General features: G+C 40.3%; 1 non-coding gene across 1 annotated transcript; it reads left to right on the forward strand.

Annotated features, from left to right (window-relative positions):
• The first annotated feature begins 13,366 nt into the window (after positions 1-13,366).
• LOC112718561 (small nucleolar RNA R71) lies at positions 13,367-13,474 on the forward strand. The gene has a single exon (XR_003160895.1). It is a non-coding gene; the product is annotated as a small nucleolar RNA R71 (small nucleolar RNA).
• Positions 13,475-18,477: the final 5,003 nt, after the last annotated feature.

Consider the following 18,477-nt stretch of genomic DNA (forward strand, 5'->3'; position numbering starts at 1 on the left):
CTAGCTCTTCTTGATCAGGCTGAGCATCTTTGAAGATGTCCTCAAACTCTGATTCTAGGCTTTCAGCCATATTGATCTCTTCTACCAGAGAGTCAATAATGTCAGTGCCCATGCAGTCATTTGGTGTGTCTGGATGCTGCATGGCTTTTACAGCATTCAACTTGAACTCATCCTCATTGACCCTCAAGGTTACTTCCCCTTTTTGTACATCAATGAGAGTTCGTCCAGTTGCTAGGAAGGGTCTTCCTAGAATGAGAGTTGCACTCTTGTGCTCCTCCATTTCCAGCACCACAAAGTCAGTTGGAAAGGCAAATGGCCCAACCTTGACAATCATGTCCTCAATTATGCCTGATGGGTATTTAATAGAGCCATCAGCAAGTTGGAGGCATATCCGGGTTGGTTTGACTTCTCCAGTCAATCCAAGCTTTCTGATAGTGGATGCAGGTATTAGATTGATGCTTGCTCCAAGATCACATAGGGCTGTCTTAGTGCAAGCACCTTCTAATGTGCATGGTATCATAAAGCTTCCTGGATCTTGAAGCTTTTCTGGTAAGCTCTTTAATATGACTGCACTGCATTCTTCAGTGAGAAACACTTTTTCAGTTTCTCTCCAATCCTTCTTATGACTTAAAGATTTCTTTCATGAACTTAGCATAAGAAGGTATTTGTTCAAGTGCCTCTGCAAACGGAATCTTTATTTCAAGAGTCCTTAGATAGTCTGCAAAGCGGGCAAATTGCTTATCCTGCTCCGCTTGGCGGCGTTTTTGAGGATAAGGCATCTTGGCTTTATATTCTTCAACCTTAGATGCTGCAGGTTTATTCCTTACAGAAGTGGTTGAAGAAGCCTTGTTAGAGGGATTACTGTCAGCACTCTCAGGTGTCTGATCTTCCCTTGGCATTTGAACGCCAGGAATGGGTGAAGTTTGGGCGTTAAACGCCAACTTCTCTCCCTTTTCTGGCGTTTGAACGCCAGAACTGGGCAAGGAATGGGCGTTTAACGCCAGCTTTCCTTCCCTTTCTGGCGTTTGAACGCCAATAGCATTCCTCTCTGGGCTCTTACTGTCCTCAGAGGGATTTTGAACGGTGGTGTGGTTGTCCTCTGTCAATTGTTCCTTGTTTGGCTTTTTACTCTTTTGAGCAGTGTTACTCAGGGTCTTCCCACTCCTCAATTGAACTGCTTGACATTCCTCTGTTATCTGTTTAGATATTTGCTGTTTTGCTTGATTCAACTGCAGTTCTATGCTCTTGTTAGCAACTTTAGTTTCATAGAGCATCTCTTTAAAGTCTGTTAACTGTTCTGTCATCAGGAGCAATTGTTGATTAAGCTCATTTATCTGTTCTTGAGGACTAGGGTCAGTGACTACTGCCATGACTTCCTCTTTTGGAGAGAACTCATTGCTAGAGTACAAATATTGGTTTCTAGCAACAGTGTCTATAAGCTCTTGAGCTTCTTCAATTGTCTTCCTCATGTGTATAGATCCACCAGCTGAGTGGTCTAAAGACATTTGAGCTTTTTCTGTAAGCCCATAGTAGAAAATGTCTAACTGTACCCACTCTGAAAACATTTCAGAGGGACATTTCCTTAGCATACCTCTATACCTCTCCCAGGCATTGTAAAGAGATTCATTATCCTCTTGTTTAAAGCCTTGGATGTCCAGCCTTAGCTGTGTCATCCTCTTTGGAGGGTAAAAATGATTCAGGAATTTGTCTGACAACTGTTTCCATGTCTTTATGCTTGTTGTAGGTTGGTTATTTAACCACCTCTTAGCTTGATCTTTCACAGCAAATGGAAACAGTAATAGTCTGTAGACATCCTGATCCACCTCTTTATCATGTACTGTGTCAGCAATTTGTAAAAATTGTGCCAGAAACTCAGTAGGTTCTTCCTGTGGAAGACCGGAATACTGACAATTTTGCTGCACTATGATAATGAGTTGAGGATTTAGTTCGAAGCTGCTTACTTTGATGGGAGGTGTACAGATGCTACTCCCATATGCAGCTGTAATGGGGTTAGCATATGACCCCAGAGTCCTTTTGGACTGATTGATCCCACGTAAGTCCATGATGGACAAAAGGGAAATGATAATGATTGCAAAGAGATAAATTTTGTTTTTTTTTTCTTTTTTTTGAATTAACCGAAAAAATAAAATAAGATAAAATAAAATAAAGTAAAAATAAAATAGAAATTCGAAAATCAAAAGAAAATAAAATCAAAGCAAATTGAAAACTGAATCAATTAGTTAATTAAAAAGATTTTGAAAACAGCAATTAGAAAGATATGATTGAAAAATTTTTATGAAAAAGATTTGATTTTTAAAAAGAGGAAAGAGAAAAACACAAAAAGACACCAAACTTAAAATTTTAGAAAATCAAACACAAAATTTTCGAAAATTTTTAAGGGAAAAACACAAAGAGGACACCAAACTTAGAATTTTTATGAATCAAAAAGGGACTAAGAACATGCAAAAATCGAAAATTAAAAGAAAAATAAAAGCATGCAATTGACACCAAACTTAGAATATGAAACTAGACTCAACTAAAAGACTCTAAACCAACAAAAATAAAACAGTCCTAATCTAAGCAACAAGATAAGCCGTCAGTTGTCCAAACTCAACAATCCCCGGCAACGGCGCCAAAAACTTGGTGCACGAAATTGCAATCACACTTTTGCAATCCCGCACAACTAACCAGCAAGTGTACTGGGTCGTCCAAGTAATACCTTGCGTGAGCAAGGGTCGATCCCACAGAGATTGTCGGCTTGAAGCAAGCTATGGTTATCTTGTAAATCTTAGTCAGGATATCAGAAATTATCAGGATTGATTGTGAAAAGCAAAAGAACATGAAATGATTACTTGTTTTGCAATAATGGAGAATAGGTTGAGGTTTGGAGATGCTCCATCTTCTGAATCTCTGCTTTCCTACTGTCTTCTTCTTCAAACACGCAAGTCTCCTTCCATGGCAAGCTGTATGTAGGGTTTCACCGTTGTCAATGGCTACCTCCCATCCTCTCATTGGAACGATTCCTAATGCCCTGTCATGGCACGGCATTCCATCTGTCGGTTCTCAATCAGGCCGGAATAGAATCCAGTGATTCTTTTGCGTCTGTCACTAACGCCCCGCCTTCAGGAGATTGAAGCACGTCACAGTCATTCAATCATTGAATCCTACTCAGAATACCACAGACAAGGTTTAGACCTTCCGGATTCTCTTGAATGCCGCCATCAGTCTAGCTTATACCACGAAGATTCCGGTTAAAGAATCCAAGAGATAACTACTTAATCTAAGGTAGAACGGAGGTGGTTGTCAGTCACACGTTCATGGTTGAGAATGATGATGATTGTCACGGATCATCACATTCATCCGGATTAAGAACAAGTATTATCTTAGAATGGAAGCAAGCATGATTGAATGAGAAACAGTAGTAATTGCATTAATCCATCAAGACACAGCAGAGCTCCTCACCCCCAACCATGGGGTTTAGAGACTCATGCTGTGGAATAAAACATGTAAAAATGTCATAAGGTCATCAAAAGGTTGCATAGGGTACTGATACAATGTCAAAAGATCCTATAAATAGTAAACTAGTGTCCTAAGGTTTACAGAAATGAGTAAATGACAGAAAAATCCACTTCCGGGCCCACTTGGTGTGTGCTTGGGCTGAGCAATGAAGGAATTTCGTGTAGAGACCTTTTATGGAGTTAAACGCTAGTTCTCATGCCAGTTTGGGCGTTTAACTCCAAATTTTATGCCAGTTCCGGCGTTTAACGCTGGAATTTCTGTAGGTGACTTTGAGCGCCGGTTTGGGCCATCAAATCTTGGGCAAAGTATGGACTATTATATATTGCTGGAAAGCCCAGGATGTCTACTTTCCAACGCCGTTGAGAGCGCGCCAACTGGGCTTCTGTAGCTCCAGAAAATTCACTTCGAGTGCAGGGCGGTCAGAATCCAACAGCATCTGCAGTCCTTTTTGGTTTCGGAATCAGATTTTTGCTCAGGGCCCTCAATTTCAGCCAGAAAATACCTGAAATCACAGAAAAACACACAAACTCATAGTAAAGTCCAGAAAAGTGAATTTTAGCTAAAAACTAATAAAAATATACTAAAAACTAACTAGATTACACTAAAAACATACTAAAAACAATGCCAAAAAGCGTACAAATTATCCGCTCATCAATTGTCAAGGTTGGGCCATTTGCCTTTCCAACTGACTTTGTGGTGCTGGAAATGGAGGAGCACAAGAGTGCAACTCTCATTCTAGGAAGACCCTTCCTAGCAACTGGACGAACTCTCATTGATGTACAAAAAGGGGAAGTAACCTTGAGGGTCAATGAGGATGAGTTCAAGTTGAATGCTGTAAAAGCCATGCAGCATCCAGACACACCAAATGACTGCATGGGCGCTGACATTATTGACTCTCTGGTAGAAGAGATCAATATGGCTGAAAGCCTAGAATCAGAGCTTGAGGACATCTTCAAAGATGCTCAGCCTGATCAAGAAGAGCTAGAGGAGGCAAAGGAATTTTCGAAAATTCCTCAAGAGGAGGATAAGCCTCCCAAGCCTGAACTCAAACCACTACCACCATCCCTGAAATATGCATTTCTGGGAGAGGGTGATACTTTTCCAGTGATCATAAGCTCTGCTTTAAATCCACAGGAAGAGGAAGCACTGATTCAAGTGCTAAGGACACACAAGACAGCTCTTGGGTGGTCCATAAGTGATCTTAAGGGTATTAGCCCAGCTAGATGCATGCACAAGATCCTATTGGAGGATAATGCCAAACCAGTGGTTCAACCACAGAGAAGGCTAAATCCTGCCATGAAGGAGGTGGTGCAGAAAGAGGTCACTAAATTACTAGAGGCTGGGATTATTTATCCTATTTCTGATAGCCCCTGGGTGAGCCCTGTCCAAGTTGTTCCCAAAAAGGGAGGCATGACAGTGGTTCATAATGAAAAAAATGAACTGGTTCCTACAAGGACAGTCACAGGGTGGCGCATGTGTATTGACTACAGAAGGCTCAATACAGCCACCAGAAAGGATCATTTTCCTTTACCATTCATAGACCAAATGCTAGAAAGACTAGCTGGCCATGATTATTACTGCTTTTTGGATGGCTATTCAGGCTACAACCAAATTGCAGTAGACCCCCAGGACCAAGAGAAAACAGCATTCACCTGCCCTTCAGGCGTGTTTGCCTATAGGAGAATGCCTTTTGGTCTGTGCAATGCACCTGCAACCTTTCAGAGGTGCATGCTCTCTATCTTCTCAGATATGGTAGAGAAATTACTGGAAGTCTTCATGGATGACTTTTCAGTATATGGAGACTCATTTAGCTCCTGTCTTAATCACCTAGCACTTGTCTTGAAAAGGTGCCAAGAGACTAACCTGGTTTTAAACTGGGAGAAATGTCACTTTATGGTGACTGAAGGAATTGTCCTTGGGCACAAAATTTCAAGCAAGGGAATAGAGGTGGATAAGGCAAAGGTGGAGGTAATTGAAAAATTACCACCACCTGCCAATGTTAAGGCAATCAGAAGCTTTCTTGGGCATGCAGGATTCTACAGAAGGTTTATAAAGGATTTTTCGAAAATTGCAAAACCTCTGAGTAACCTGCTAGCTGCTGACACACCATTTGTGTTTGACACACAGTGTCTGCAGGCATTTGAGACCCTAAAAGCTAAGTTGGTCACAGCACCAGTTATCTCTGCACCAGATTGGACATTGCCATTTGAACTAATGTGTGATGCCAGTGACCATGCCATTGGTGCAGTGTTGGGATAGAGGCATAACAAGCTTCTGCACGTCATTTACTATGCCAGCCGTGTTCTAAATGACGCACAGAAGAACTACACAACAACAGAAAAAGAGTTACTTGCAGTGGTTTATGCCATTGACAAGTTTAGATCCTATTTAGTGGGATCCAAAGTGGTTGTGTACACTGACCATGCTGCTCTTAAATATCTACTCACAAAGCAGGATTCAAAACCCAGGCTCATTAGATGGGTGTTGCTTCTGCAAGAGTTTGATATAGAAATAAGAGACAGAAAAGGGACAGAGAACCAAGTAGCAGATCATCTGTCCCGAATAGAACCAGTAGCTGGGGCGTCCCTCCCCTCTACTGAGATCTCAGAGACTTTCCCAGATGAGCAACTATTTGCCATTCAGGAAGCTCCATGGTTTGCAGATATTGCAAATTTTAAAGCCGTGAGGTTCATACCCAAAGAGTACAGTTACATGCAGAGAAAGAAATTAATTTCAGATGCCAAGTACTACCTCTGGGATGAACCATATCTCTTTAAGAGATGTGCTGACGGAGTGATCCGCAGGTGTGTACCCAGAGAAGAAGCACAAAGGATCCTATGGCACTGCCATGGATCACAGTATGGAGGACATTTTGGAAGTGAGCGAACAGCCACTAAAGTCCTCCAATGTGGCTTCTACTGGCCTACTCTCTATAAAGATTCCCGAGAGTTTGTGCGTAACTGTGACAGTTGCCAAAGAGCTGGTAACCTGCCTCATGGATATGCCATGCCTCAACAAGGGATATTAGAGATAGAGTTGTTTGATGTATGGGGAATTGACTTCATGGGGCCATTCCCACCATCATACTCAAACACTTACATTCTGGTGGCAGTGGACTATGTATCTAAGTGGGTAGAAGCGATAGCTACACCCACTAATGATACAAAGACCGTACTGAAATTTCTCCAGAAAAACATTTTCAGCAGGTTTGGCGTTCCCAGAGTGCTAATCAGTGACGGGGGCACTCATTTCTGCAATAAACAGCTACACCTTGCTATGGTTAGGTATGGAATTAGCCACAAAGTGGCAACTCCGTATCATCCACAGACAAATGGGCAAGCTGAGGTCTCTAACAGAGAGCTAAAGAGAATCCTGGAACGGACTGTGATGGCCCGAAGAAAGGATTGGGCAAAGAGCTTGGATGATGCTCTGTGGGCATACAGAACAGCATTCAAGACTCCTATAGGAACCTCTCCATACCAACTGGTGTATGGGAAGGCCTGCCATTTGCCTGTGGAACTGGAACATAAAGCCTACTGGGCAACCAGATTCCTAAACATGGATGCACAGTTAGCTGGTGAAAAAAGACTGCTCCAGCTAAATGAGCTAGAGGAGTTCAGACTCAATGCCTTTGAAAATGCAAAAATTTATAAGGAAAAGGCAAAGAAATGGCATGACAAGAAGTTGTCAACCAGAGTCTTTGAGCCAGGACAAAAAGTTCTGCTCTTCAACTCTAGGCTCAAACTGTTTCCAGGAAAACTCAAATCCCGTTGGAGGGGTCCGTATGTGATTACAGGAGTGTCACCATATGGATATGTTGAGCTTCAGGATATTGATTCTGACAAGAAGTTCATTGTTAATGGACAGAGAATCAAGCACTATCTTGAAGGAAATTTTGAGCAGGAATGCTCAAAACTGAGACTTGAGTGATTCTCAGTGAAAGTCCAGCTAAAGACAGTAAAGAAGCGCTTGCTGGGAGGCAACCCAGTCATTAGGAGGTTATATGATTAGTTCCTACAGAGGCAAATATCAAAAATGAAGGAATTCACAGAGTTACAGAAGGATTCAGCTCAAAAAGCAGAGAAAATGAGCTTACTGGCGAAAAAACGCCAGTAAGGGGCATTTTGGGCGTTAAACGCCAGAATGGGTACCATTCTGGGCGTTTAACGCCAGGAATGGTGCCATTTTGGGCGTTAAACGCCAGAATGGGCACCATTCTGGGCGTTTAACGCCAGGTGTGCAGCATCACTGGGCGTTCAGAAAAACGCCCAGTGAGGAAGGTTTTCTGGCGTTTAACGCCAGCCAGGGCACCTGGCTGGGCGTTAAACGCCCAAAAGGGGAGCCATATGGGCATTAAACGCCAGAATGGGTGCCATTCTGGGCGTTTAACGCCAGAAAGGTGGGGGGACCACACTTTTGTTTTCAACTCAATTTTTTTCAAACTTTCATCTTTTTACCCATACTCTTTTACATAAATGCACTTCAACCTTTCATCATTCAGTTTCAAATCTTCACAAATCAAAAGCATTCTTCAAATCTATTTCAAATTAATCCCAAATCTTCTTCAAAAACTCACCCTTTTCTCAATTTCTTTCCATATCTTCTCAAATCTCTCTTTTGTTTTCGAAATTCTCCTCCCCCCACTCTATAAATGAACGTTTCTCACCCCTCATTCCTCACACCATTCGAATTTCCTCTTCCTCTCTCTCTCTCTGCTCTTCTTTCTTTTCTTTTTGCTTGAGGACAAGCAAAACCTCTAAGTTTGGTGTGCTTTTCCGTGATCACTAAGCCAAGATCTATCAAGATCATGGCTCCCAAGGGAAAACAAACTAACTCAAGAGGAAAGAAAGAGACTAATCCAAAGAATCTTTAGAATCAAGAGAAGTTCTTAACCAAAGAACATGAAGACCATTATCACAAAATAATGGGTCTGAGGTCAGTGATCCCGGAAGTCAAATTTGATCTGAAAGAAGATGAATATCCGGAGATCCAAGACCAAATTCGAAACAGAGGATGGGAAGTTCTGACCAATCCTGAAATAAAGGTTGGAAGGAACATGGTTCAGGAATTCTACTCTAATCTGTGGTTGACAGATAAGCAGAGAATGACTGGAACTGCTTACCATACCTACAGAACCATGGTCAGAGGGAAAGTTATGTACTTTCATCTGGACAAAATAAGAGAAATCTTCAAACTACCTCAACTACAAGATGATCCTGACTCCTTCAATAGGAGGATGGTGAGAGTAGATAAAGGGTTGGATCAAGTTCTAGAGGACATTTGCCTCCCTGGGACTAAGTGGATAACCAATTCAAAGGGTGTCCCAAACCAACTCAAGAGGGGAGACCTCAAGCCAATTGCAAGAGGTTGGCTAGACTTTATTGGGCGTTCCATATTGCCCACTAGCAACCGTTCTGAGGTCACCATCAAGAGAGCAGTGATGATTTATTGCATTATGCTTGGAAAAGAAGTGGAGGTTCATCATATGATTGCCTGTGAGATCTACACAATTGCAAATAGGAATTCCACTGTAACCAAATTGGCTTACCCAAGCTTGATCTCCTTGCTTTGTAAAGAGGCTGGGGTGAAGATAGAAGAAGATGAATTCATACCCATTGAACATCCAATCACCAAGAAGATAATGGAAGGAGCAAGAGAAGCAGGGGCGTGAAATCCATGAACTGAAAAGCCAAAAGTTCTCCTCTCAAGCTGAGGGAGCATCTACTTCTCAAAATCAAGGTTGTTGAGTCCTAACTCTGTGAAAACCTCTATCATTAGGAGCCTCTGTTTTTCGTTTTTTTTATTGAGTTTTGTTTTTATTTTTCGTTTTTCTAGTTTCATTTTATATCTATTTTTGAGTCTTATTTTAATTCATAATTAATAAAATTGAAATTTTATGCCTTAAAGATATGAATGTCCTATGAATCCATCACCTCTCTTAAATGAAAAATGCTTTAATCACAAAAGAACAAGAAGTACAGGATTTCAAAATTTATCATTGAAACTAGTTGAATTAGTTTGATGTGGTGACAATACTTTTTGCTTTCTGAATGAATGCTTGAACAGTGCATATGTCTCTTGAATTTGTTGTTTTGAGAATGTTAAAATTTGTTGGCTCTTGAAAGAAGAAAGAGAAAGAGAACTGTTATTGAGGATCTAAAAATCATTAAATTGATTCTTGAAGCAAGAAAAAGCAGTGGATACAAAAAAAATATAAAATTTCAAAAAAAAAAGAGAGAAAGAAAGAAAGAAAAAGAAAAAGAAAAGAAATAAAGTTGTGATCCAAGGCAACAAGAGTGTGCTTAAGAACCCTGGACACCTCTAATTGGGGACTTTAGCAAAGCTGAGTCACAATCTGAAAAGGTTCACCCAATTATGTGTCTGTGGCATGTATGTAACCGGTGGTAATACTGGAAGACAGAGTGCTTTGGGCCACAGCCAAGACTCATACACTGGCTATGTTCAAGAATCATTATGCTTAACTAGGAGAATCAATAACACTATCTGAGTCCTGAGTTCTTATAGATGCCAATCATTCTGAACTTCAAGGGATAGAGTGAGATGCCAAAACTGTTCGGAGGCAAAAAGCTACTAGTCCCGCTCATCTAATTGGAGCTATGTTTCCTTGATATTTTGGAGTCTATAGTATATTCTCTTCTTTTTATCCTATTTTTATTTTCAGTTGCTTGGGGACAAGCAACAATTTAAGTTTGGTGTTGTGATGAGCGGATAATTTGTACGCTTTTTGGCATTGTTTTTAGTATGTTTTTAGTGTAATCTAGTTAGTTTTTAGTATATTTTTATTAGTTTTTAGCTAAAATTCACTTTTCTGGACTTTACTATGAGTTTGTGTGTTTTTCTGTGATTTCAGGTATTTTCTGGCTGAAATTGAGGGCCCTGAGCAAAAATCTGATTCCGAGACCAAAAAGGACTGCAGATGCTGTTGGATTCTGACCTCCCTGTACTCGAAGTGGATTTTCTGGAGCTACAGAAGCCCAATTGGCGCGCTCTCAATGGCGTTGGAAAGTCGACATTCTGGGCTTTCCAGCAATATATAATAGTCCATACTTTGCCCAAGATGTGATGGCCCAAACCGGCGCTCAAAGTCACCTACAGAAATTCCAGCGTTAAACGCCGGAACTGGCATAAAATTTGGAGTTAAACGCCCAAACTGGCATGAGAACTGGCGTTTAACTCCAGAAAAGGTCTCTACACGAAATTCCTTCATTGCTCAGCCCAAGCACACACCAAGTGGGCCCGGAAGTGGATTTTTCTGTCATTTACTCATTTCTGTAAACCTTAGGACACTAGTTTACTATTTATAGGATCTTTTGACATTGTATCAGTACCCTATGCAACCTTTTGATGACCTTATGACATTTTTACATGTTTTATTCCACAGCATGAGTCTCTAAACCCCATGGTTGGGGGTGAGGAGCTCTGCTGTGTCTTGATGGATTAATGCGATTACTACTGTTTCTCATTCAATCATGCTTGCTTCCATTCTAAGATAATACTTGTTCTTAATCCGGATGAATGTGATGATCCGTGACAATCATCATCATTCTCAACCATGAACGTGTGACTGACAACCACCTCCGTTCTACCTTAGATTAAGTAGTTATCTCTTGGATTCTTTAACCGGAATCTTCGTGGTATAAGCTAGACTGATGGCGGCATTCAAGAGAATCCGGAAGGTCTAAACCTTGTCTGTGGTATTCTGAGTAGGATTCAATGATTGAATGACTGTGACGTGCTTCAATCTCCTGAAGGCGGGGCGTTAGTGACAGACGCAAAAGAATCACTGGATTCTATTCCGGCCTGATTGAGAACCGACAGATGGAATGCCGTGCCGTGACAGGGCATTAGGAATCGTTCCAATGAGAGGATGGGAGGTAGCCATTGACAACGGTGAAACCCTACATACAGCTTGCCATGGAAGGAGACTTGCGTGTTTGAAGAAGAAGACAGTAGGAAAGCAGAGATTCAGAAGATGGAGCATCTCCAAACCTCAACCTATTCTCCATTACTGCAAAACAAGTAATCATTTCATGTTCTTTTGCTTTTCACAATCAATCCTGATAATTTTTGATATCCTGACTAAGATTTACAAGATAACCATAGCTTGCTTCAAGCCGACAATCTCTGTGGGATCGACCCTTGCTCACGCAAGGTATTACTTGGACGACCCAGTACACTTGCTGGTTAGTTGTGCGGGATTGCAAAAGTGTGATTGCAATTTCGTGCACCAGCCTCCCAATACCAAACTTAGAGTTTGAATGTGGGGGCTCTGTTTGACTCTGTATTGGGAGAAACTCTTCATGCTTACTCTCCATGTTTACAGATGGAGAACTTTGAGTCTTTACTACAAGGCATTCTTCATTCACATGAAGGATCAACTCTCCTCTGTCAACATCAATTACAGCTCTTGTTGTGGCTAGGAAAGGTCTTCCAAGGATGATGGATTCATCCTCATCCCTTCTAGTGTCTAGGATTATGAAATCAGCAGGGAAATAAAGGCCTTCCACCTTCACTAGCACGTCCTCTACTAGTCCATAAGCCTTTTTCATAGATTTATCTGCCATCTCTAATGAGAATTGGCAGCCTGTACCTCATAGATTCCCAGTCTCTCCATTACAGAGAGGGGCATCATGTTTATCCCTGACCCCAAGTCACACAGAGCTTTTTCAAAGGTCATGGTGCCTATGGTACATGGTATTAAGAATTTACCAGGATCCTATTCCTTTGAGGTAAATTTTGCTGAACCAATGTATTCAGTTCATTGGTGAGCAAGAGAGGCTCTTCCTCACAAGTCACATTACCAAATAGCTTGGCATTCAGCTTCATGATTGCTCCTAAATATTGGGCAACTTGCCCTTCAATAGTATCTTTATCCTCTTCAGAAGATGAATAGTCATCAGAGCTCATGAATGGTAAAAAAAGATCCAAGGGAATCTCTATGGTCTCTGTATGAGCTTCAGATTCCTTTGGTTCCTCATTAGGGGATTCCGTACTGACCATTGGATGTCCCCTGAGGTTTTCCTCATTGGGATTTACGTCCCCCTCCTCCTCTAAGGTTTCGGCCATGATGATTATATCAATGGCCTTGCACTCTCATTTGGGATTCTCTTATGTATTGCTTGGGAGAGTGCTAGGAGGAGTTTCAGTAACCATTTTACTCAGCTGGCCCACTTGTGCTTCCAAGTTTTTAATGGAGGATCTTGTTTCAGTCATGAAACTCAGAGTGGCCTTAGATAGATCAGAGACTATGTTTGCTAAGCTAGAAGGATTCTGCTCAGAATGGTCTATCTGTTGCTGAGATGATGATGGGAAAGGTTTGCTATTGCTAAACCTGTTTCTTCCACCATTGTTATTATTGAAGCCTTGCTTCTGTTGATCCTTCCATGAAAAATTTGGATGATTTTTTCATGAAGGGTTATAGGTTACCAAAGGCTTCACCCATGTAATTCACCTCTGCAATTGCAGGGTTCTCAGGATCATAAGCTTCTTCTTCAGAAGATGCTTCTTTAGTACTGTTGGATGCATTTTGCAATCCATTCAGACTTTGAGAGATCATATTGACTTATTGGGTCAATATTTTATTCTGAGCCAGTATGGCATTCAGAGCATCAATTTCAAGAACTCCTCTATTTTGAGGCGTCCCATTACTCACAGGATTCCTCTCAGAGGTATACATGAACTAGTTATTTACAACCATTTCAATAAGTTCCTGTGCTTCTGCAGGCGTTTTCTTTAGGTGAATAGATCCACCTGCAGAGTGGTCCAGTGACATCTTGGAAAATTCAGATAGACCATCATAGAATATATCTAATGTGGTCCATTCTAAAAGCATGTCAGAAGGACACTTTTTGGTCAATTGCTTGTATCTTTTCCAAGCTTCATAGAGGGACTCACCATCTTTTTGTCTAAAGGTCTGAACATCCACTCTAAGCTTACTCAGATTTTGAGGAGGAAAAAACTTGGCTAAGAAAGCCGTGACCAGCTTATCCCAAGAGTCCAGGCTATCTCTAGGTTGTGAGTCCAACCATGTTCTAGCTCTGTCCCTTACAGCAAAAGGGAAAAGCATAAGCTTGTAGACTTCAGGATCAACTCCATTGGTCTTAACAGTGTCACGGATTTGCAAGAACTCAGTTAAAAACTAATAAGGGTCATCTGATGGAAGCCCATAAAACTTGCAGTTCTGTTGCAATAGAGAAACTAATTGAGGCTTTAGCTCAAAATTTTTTGCTCCTATGGCAGGGATTGAGATGCTTCTTCCATAGAAGTTGGAAGTTAGTGTAGTAAAATCACTAAGCATCTTCCTTGCATTGTTGTTTGGTTCGGCCATAATTGTTTCTTTTGCTGCTTTCTTTTCGAAAATTTCAGTGAGGTCCTCTTCAGAGTTTTGTGCTTTAGCTGCTCTTAGCTTCCTCTTTAGAGTCTGATGAGCGGATATTTTATACGCTTTTTGGGGGTAATTTCATGTAGATTTTAGCATGTTTTAATTGTTTTTAGTAGAATAATATTAGTTTTTAGGCAAAAATCATATTTCTGGACTTTACTATGAGTTTGTGTGTTTTTCTGTGATTTCAGGTATTTTCTGGCTGAAATTGAGGGAGCTGAGCAAAAATCTGAGTTAGGCTGAAAAAGGACTGCTGATGCTGTTGGATCCTGACCTCCCTGCACTCGAAATGGATTTTCTGGAGCTACAGGAGTCCAATTGGCGCGCTTTCAACGGCGTTGGAAAGTAGACATCCAGGGCTTTCCAGCAATATATAATAGTCCATACTTTGCGCGAAGAAAGACGACGTAACTTGGCGTTGAACGCCAAGTACATGCTGCTGTCTGGAGTTAAACGCCAGAAACACGTCATGGTCCGGAGTTGAACGCCCAAAACACGTTATAACTTGGAGTTCAACTCCAAGAAAGGCCTTAATTCGTGGATAGCTCTAGTCCCAGCCCCAGCACACACCAAGTGGGCCCCAGAAGTGGATTTCTGCACCAATTATCTTAGTTTACTCATATTCTGTAAACCTAGGTTACTAGTTTACTATTTAAACAACTTTTAGAGATTTATCTTGTACCTCATGACATTTTCATATCTGAATTACATACTTTTTGACGGCATGAGTCTCTAAACTCCATTGTTGGGGGTGAGGAGCTCTGCAGCGTCTTGATGAATTAATACAATTCCTTTGTTTTCCATTCAAACACGCTTGTTCTTATCTAAGATGTTCATTCGCGCTTAATTATGGAGAAGGTGATGATCCGTGACAATCATCACCTTCCTCAATCCATGAACGTGTGCCTGACAACCACCTCCGTTCTACATCAGATTGAATGAGTATCTCTTAGATTCCTTAATCAGAATCTTCGTGGTATAAGCCGGATTGATGGCGGCATTCATGAGAATCCAGAAAGTCTAAACATTGTCTGTGGTATTCCGAGTAGGATTCTGGGATTGAATGACTGTGACGAGCTTCAAACTCCTGAAGGCTGGGCGTTAGTGACAGACGCAAAAGAATCAATGGATTCTATTCCAACCTGATTGAGAACCGACAGATGATTAGCCGTGCTGTGACAGAGCATAGGAACGTTTTCACTGAGAGGATGGGAAGTAGCCATTGACAACAGTGACACCCTACATAGAGCTTGCCATGGAAGGGACCTTGCGTGTGGAAAAAGGATTTCATGGAAAAGTTGAGATTCAGAGGACAAAGCATCTCCAAAACTCCAACATATTCTCCATTATTAAAGTAATAACTATTTATTTTATGCCCTTTTCTTTATTAAAATACGAGGCTAAAGAACCCTATTGGTATCCTGACTAAGATTAATAAAATAAACATAGCTTGCTTCAATCCAACAATCTCCGTGGGATTCGACCCTTACTCACGTAAGGTATTACTTGGACGACCCAGTGCACTTACTGGTTAGTTGTGCGAAGCTGTGTTAAATAGTCCATTAATATTGGCCACACAATTTCGTGCACCAGAGTCCTTTCAGGTTCAGGATAAGCTTCAACAAGTATGCCTTTATCTTTGTTCTTGCTCATATGAAAGAGAAGAAAATAAAGAAAATATGGAATTCTCTATGTCACAGTATAGAGATTCTCTGAGGTGTCAGAGGAAAACAAGAATGGAAGGATGAGGTAGGTAAGAAAGAATTCGAACACTCAAAGAGAGATGGAGTTCAAATTGACAATGGAAGAAGAATCTTTAGTGTTTAAAAAGATGAGGAGGGGAAGAATTTTCAAAAAATTTCATTAAAATTCAAAACAATTAGTTAAAAAAAAGAATTTTGAAAAAAATTAATGTTTTTTCGAAAATTAAAAGTGAAAAAGGTAGTTAAGTGGTTTTGAAAAAGATAAGAAATAAATTTGAAAAAGATAAGAAGTTAGAAAAAGATTTTTGAAAATTAGAATTTTAAAAAGATATGATTTGAAAAAGATATGATTGTGAAGATATGATTGGAAAGATAAAAATTAAAAAGATTTGATTTTTGAAAAAGATATGATTGAAAAGATATGATTTTGAAAAAGATATGATTGAAAATATTTGATTTGAAAAAGATTTGATTTTGAAAAAAATATGAAGATTTGAAAAAGATTTGATTTGAAAACAAAATTCCTCTCCTTGTGTCATCCTGGCGTTAACGCCCAATTGCTGCATGGTTTGGGCGTTTAAACGCCCAGCTAGGTACCCTGGTTGGCGTTTAAATGCCAGTTTTCCTTCTTCACTGGGCGTTTTGAACGCCCAGCTTTTTCTCTGTAATTCCTCTGCTTTATGTTCTTGGATCTTCATTTTGCTAAATCCTTTATTCAAGAAGATATATTTTCAATTTTGAAAAACAACAAAATGAGTCAAAACATATAATTCTTGGATCAAAACACAAGATATATGCAAGAACATTATTAACGTCAAGATGAACACCAATAACAATCTTGAAGATCAAGATGAACATCAAGAACTCAGTTTTCTTAATGAAAAAAAACATGGAGGATACCAAACTTAGAACTTTCTCATGTTTGGGCCATATGAATGCAAGAATGCATATGTAGAACATCATGCAGTGCAAATCAAGAAATCATGAAGATCAAACAAGGAAATTCATCAAGAACAACTTGAAGATCATCAAGAACATTAGGCATGTTTTTCGAAAATTGCAAGACAATTAAAATCATGCAATTAACACCAAACTTAAAATTTGGCACTGGATTCAAACAAGAATCATCAAATATTTTTGGGTTTTTATGATTTTATGATTTTTTTGTATTTTTTTTCGAAAATTAATTGTGGAAAAACAAAAAAGAAGAAAACTTTTTTTGAAATATTTTTTAAAACTTTTTGAAAGCAAAATAAAAATTACCTAATCTGAACAACAAGATGAACCGTCAGTTGTCCAAACTCGAACAATCCCCGACAACGGCGCCAAAAACTTGGTGCACGAAATTGTGATACACAATGGCACCAACAACTTGGTATGCACAATTGTAATCTCAACTCTTTTTCACAACTTCGCACAACTAATCTGCAAGTGCACTGGGTCGTCCAAGTAATAAACCTTACGTGAGTAAGGGTCGATCCCACGGAGATTGTCGGCTTGAAGCAAGCTATGGTCACCTTGTAAATCTCAGTCAGGCGGATTCAAATGGGTTATAGAGTTTTGATAATTAAAAGATAAATAAACAGAAAATAAAGATAGAGATACTTATGTAAATCATTGGTGGGAATTTCAGATAAACGTATGGAGATGCTTCATCCCTCTTGAATCTCTGCTTTTCCACTGCCTTTATCCAATCCTTCATACTCCTTTCCATGGCAATTTGTATGTTCGGGTTTCACTGGCGTCAATGGCTACCTCCCGTCCTCTCAGTGAAAATGGTCCAAAATGCGCTGTCACTGCACGGCTAATCATCTGTCGGTTCTCGATCATGTTGGAATAGAATCCAGTGATCCTTTTGCGTCTGTCACTACGCCCAACACTCGCGAGTTTGAAGCTCGTCATAGTCATCCCTTCCCAGATCCTACTCGAAATACCACAGACAAGGTTTAGACTTTCCAGATCTCAGGAATGGCCACCAATAATTCTAGCTTATACCACAAAGACTCCGATCTTTCAGAATGGAGGCTAAGAGATACACACTTAATCTTAAGTAGAACGGAAGTGGTTGTCAGTCACGCGTTCATAGGTGAGAATGATGATGAGTGTCACGGATCTTCACATTCATCAGGTTGAAGTGCGAGTAAATATCTTGGAACAAGAATAAGCATGAATTGAATAGAAGAACAATAGTACTTTGCATTAATACTCGAGGAACAACAGAGCTCCACACCTTAATCTATGGTGTGTAGAAACTCCACCGTTGAAAATACATAAGTGATGAAGGTAGGCATGGCCATGAGGCCAGCCCCCAATGTCGAAGGAAAATGTTCCAAAGATGTCAAATTCCCAAGATGAAAATACAATAGTAAAAGGTCCTATTTATAATGAAACTAGCTACTAGGGTTTACAGAAATAGGTGAATGATGCAGAAATCCACTTCTGGGCCCACTTGGTGTGTGCTTGGGCTGAGCATTGAGCTTTACCCATGTAGAGACCTCTCTTGGAGTTAAACACCAGCTTTGGTGCCAGTTTGGGTGTTTAACTCCAGCTTTTATGCCAGTTCTGGCATTTTGACTTTAGAATAGGGCAGAGAAGGGGTGTTTGAACTTCAGTTTGCATCATCAAAACTCGAGCAAAGTATGAACTATTATATATTGATGGAAAGCCATGGATGTCTACTTTCCAACGCAATTGAGTGCGTGCCATTTGGAGTTTGGTAGCTCCAGAAAATCTACTTTGAGTGCAGGGAGGTCAGAATCCAACCGCATCAGCAGTCATTTGTCAGCCTCTGAATCAGATTTTTGCTCAGGTCCCTCAATTTCAGCCAGAAAATACCTGAAATCACAAAAAAAA

This window comes from Arachis hypogaea, chromosome 10, assembly GCF_003086295.3.
Source record: "Arachis hypogaea cultivar Tifrunner chromosome 10, arahy.Tifrunner.gnm2.J5K5, whole genome shotgun sequence".
Taxonomy (NCBI): domain Eukaryota; kingdom Viridiplantae; phylum Streptophyta; class Magnoliopsida; order Fabales; family Fabaceae; genus Arachis; species Arachis hypogaea.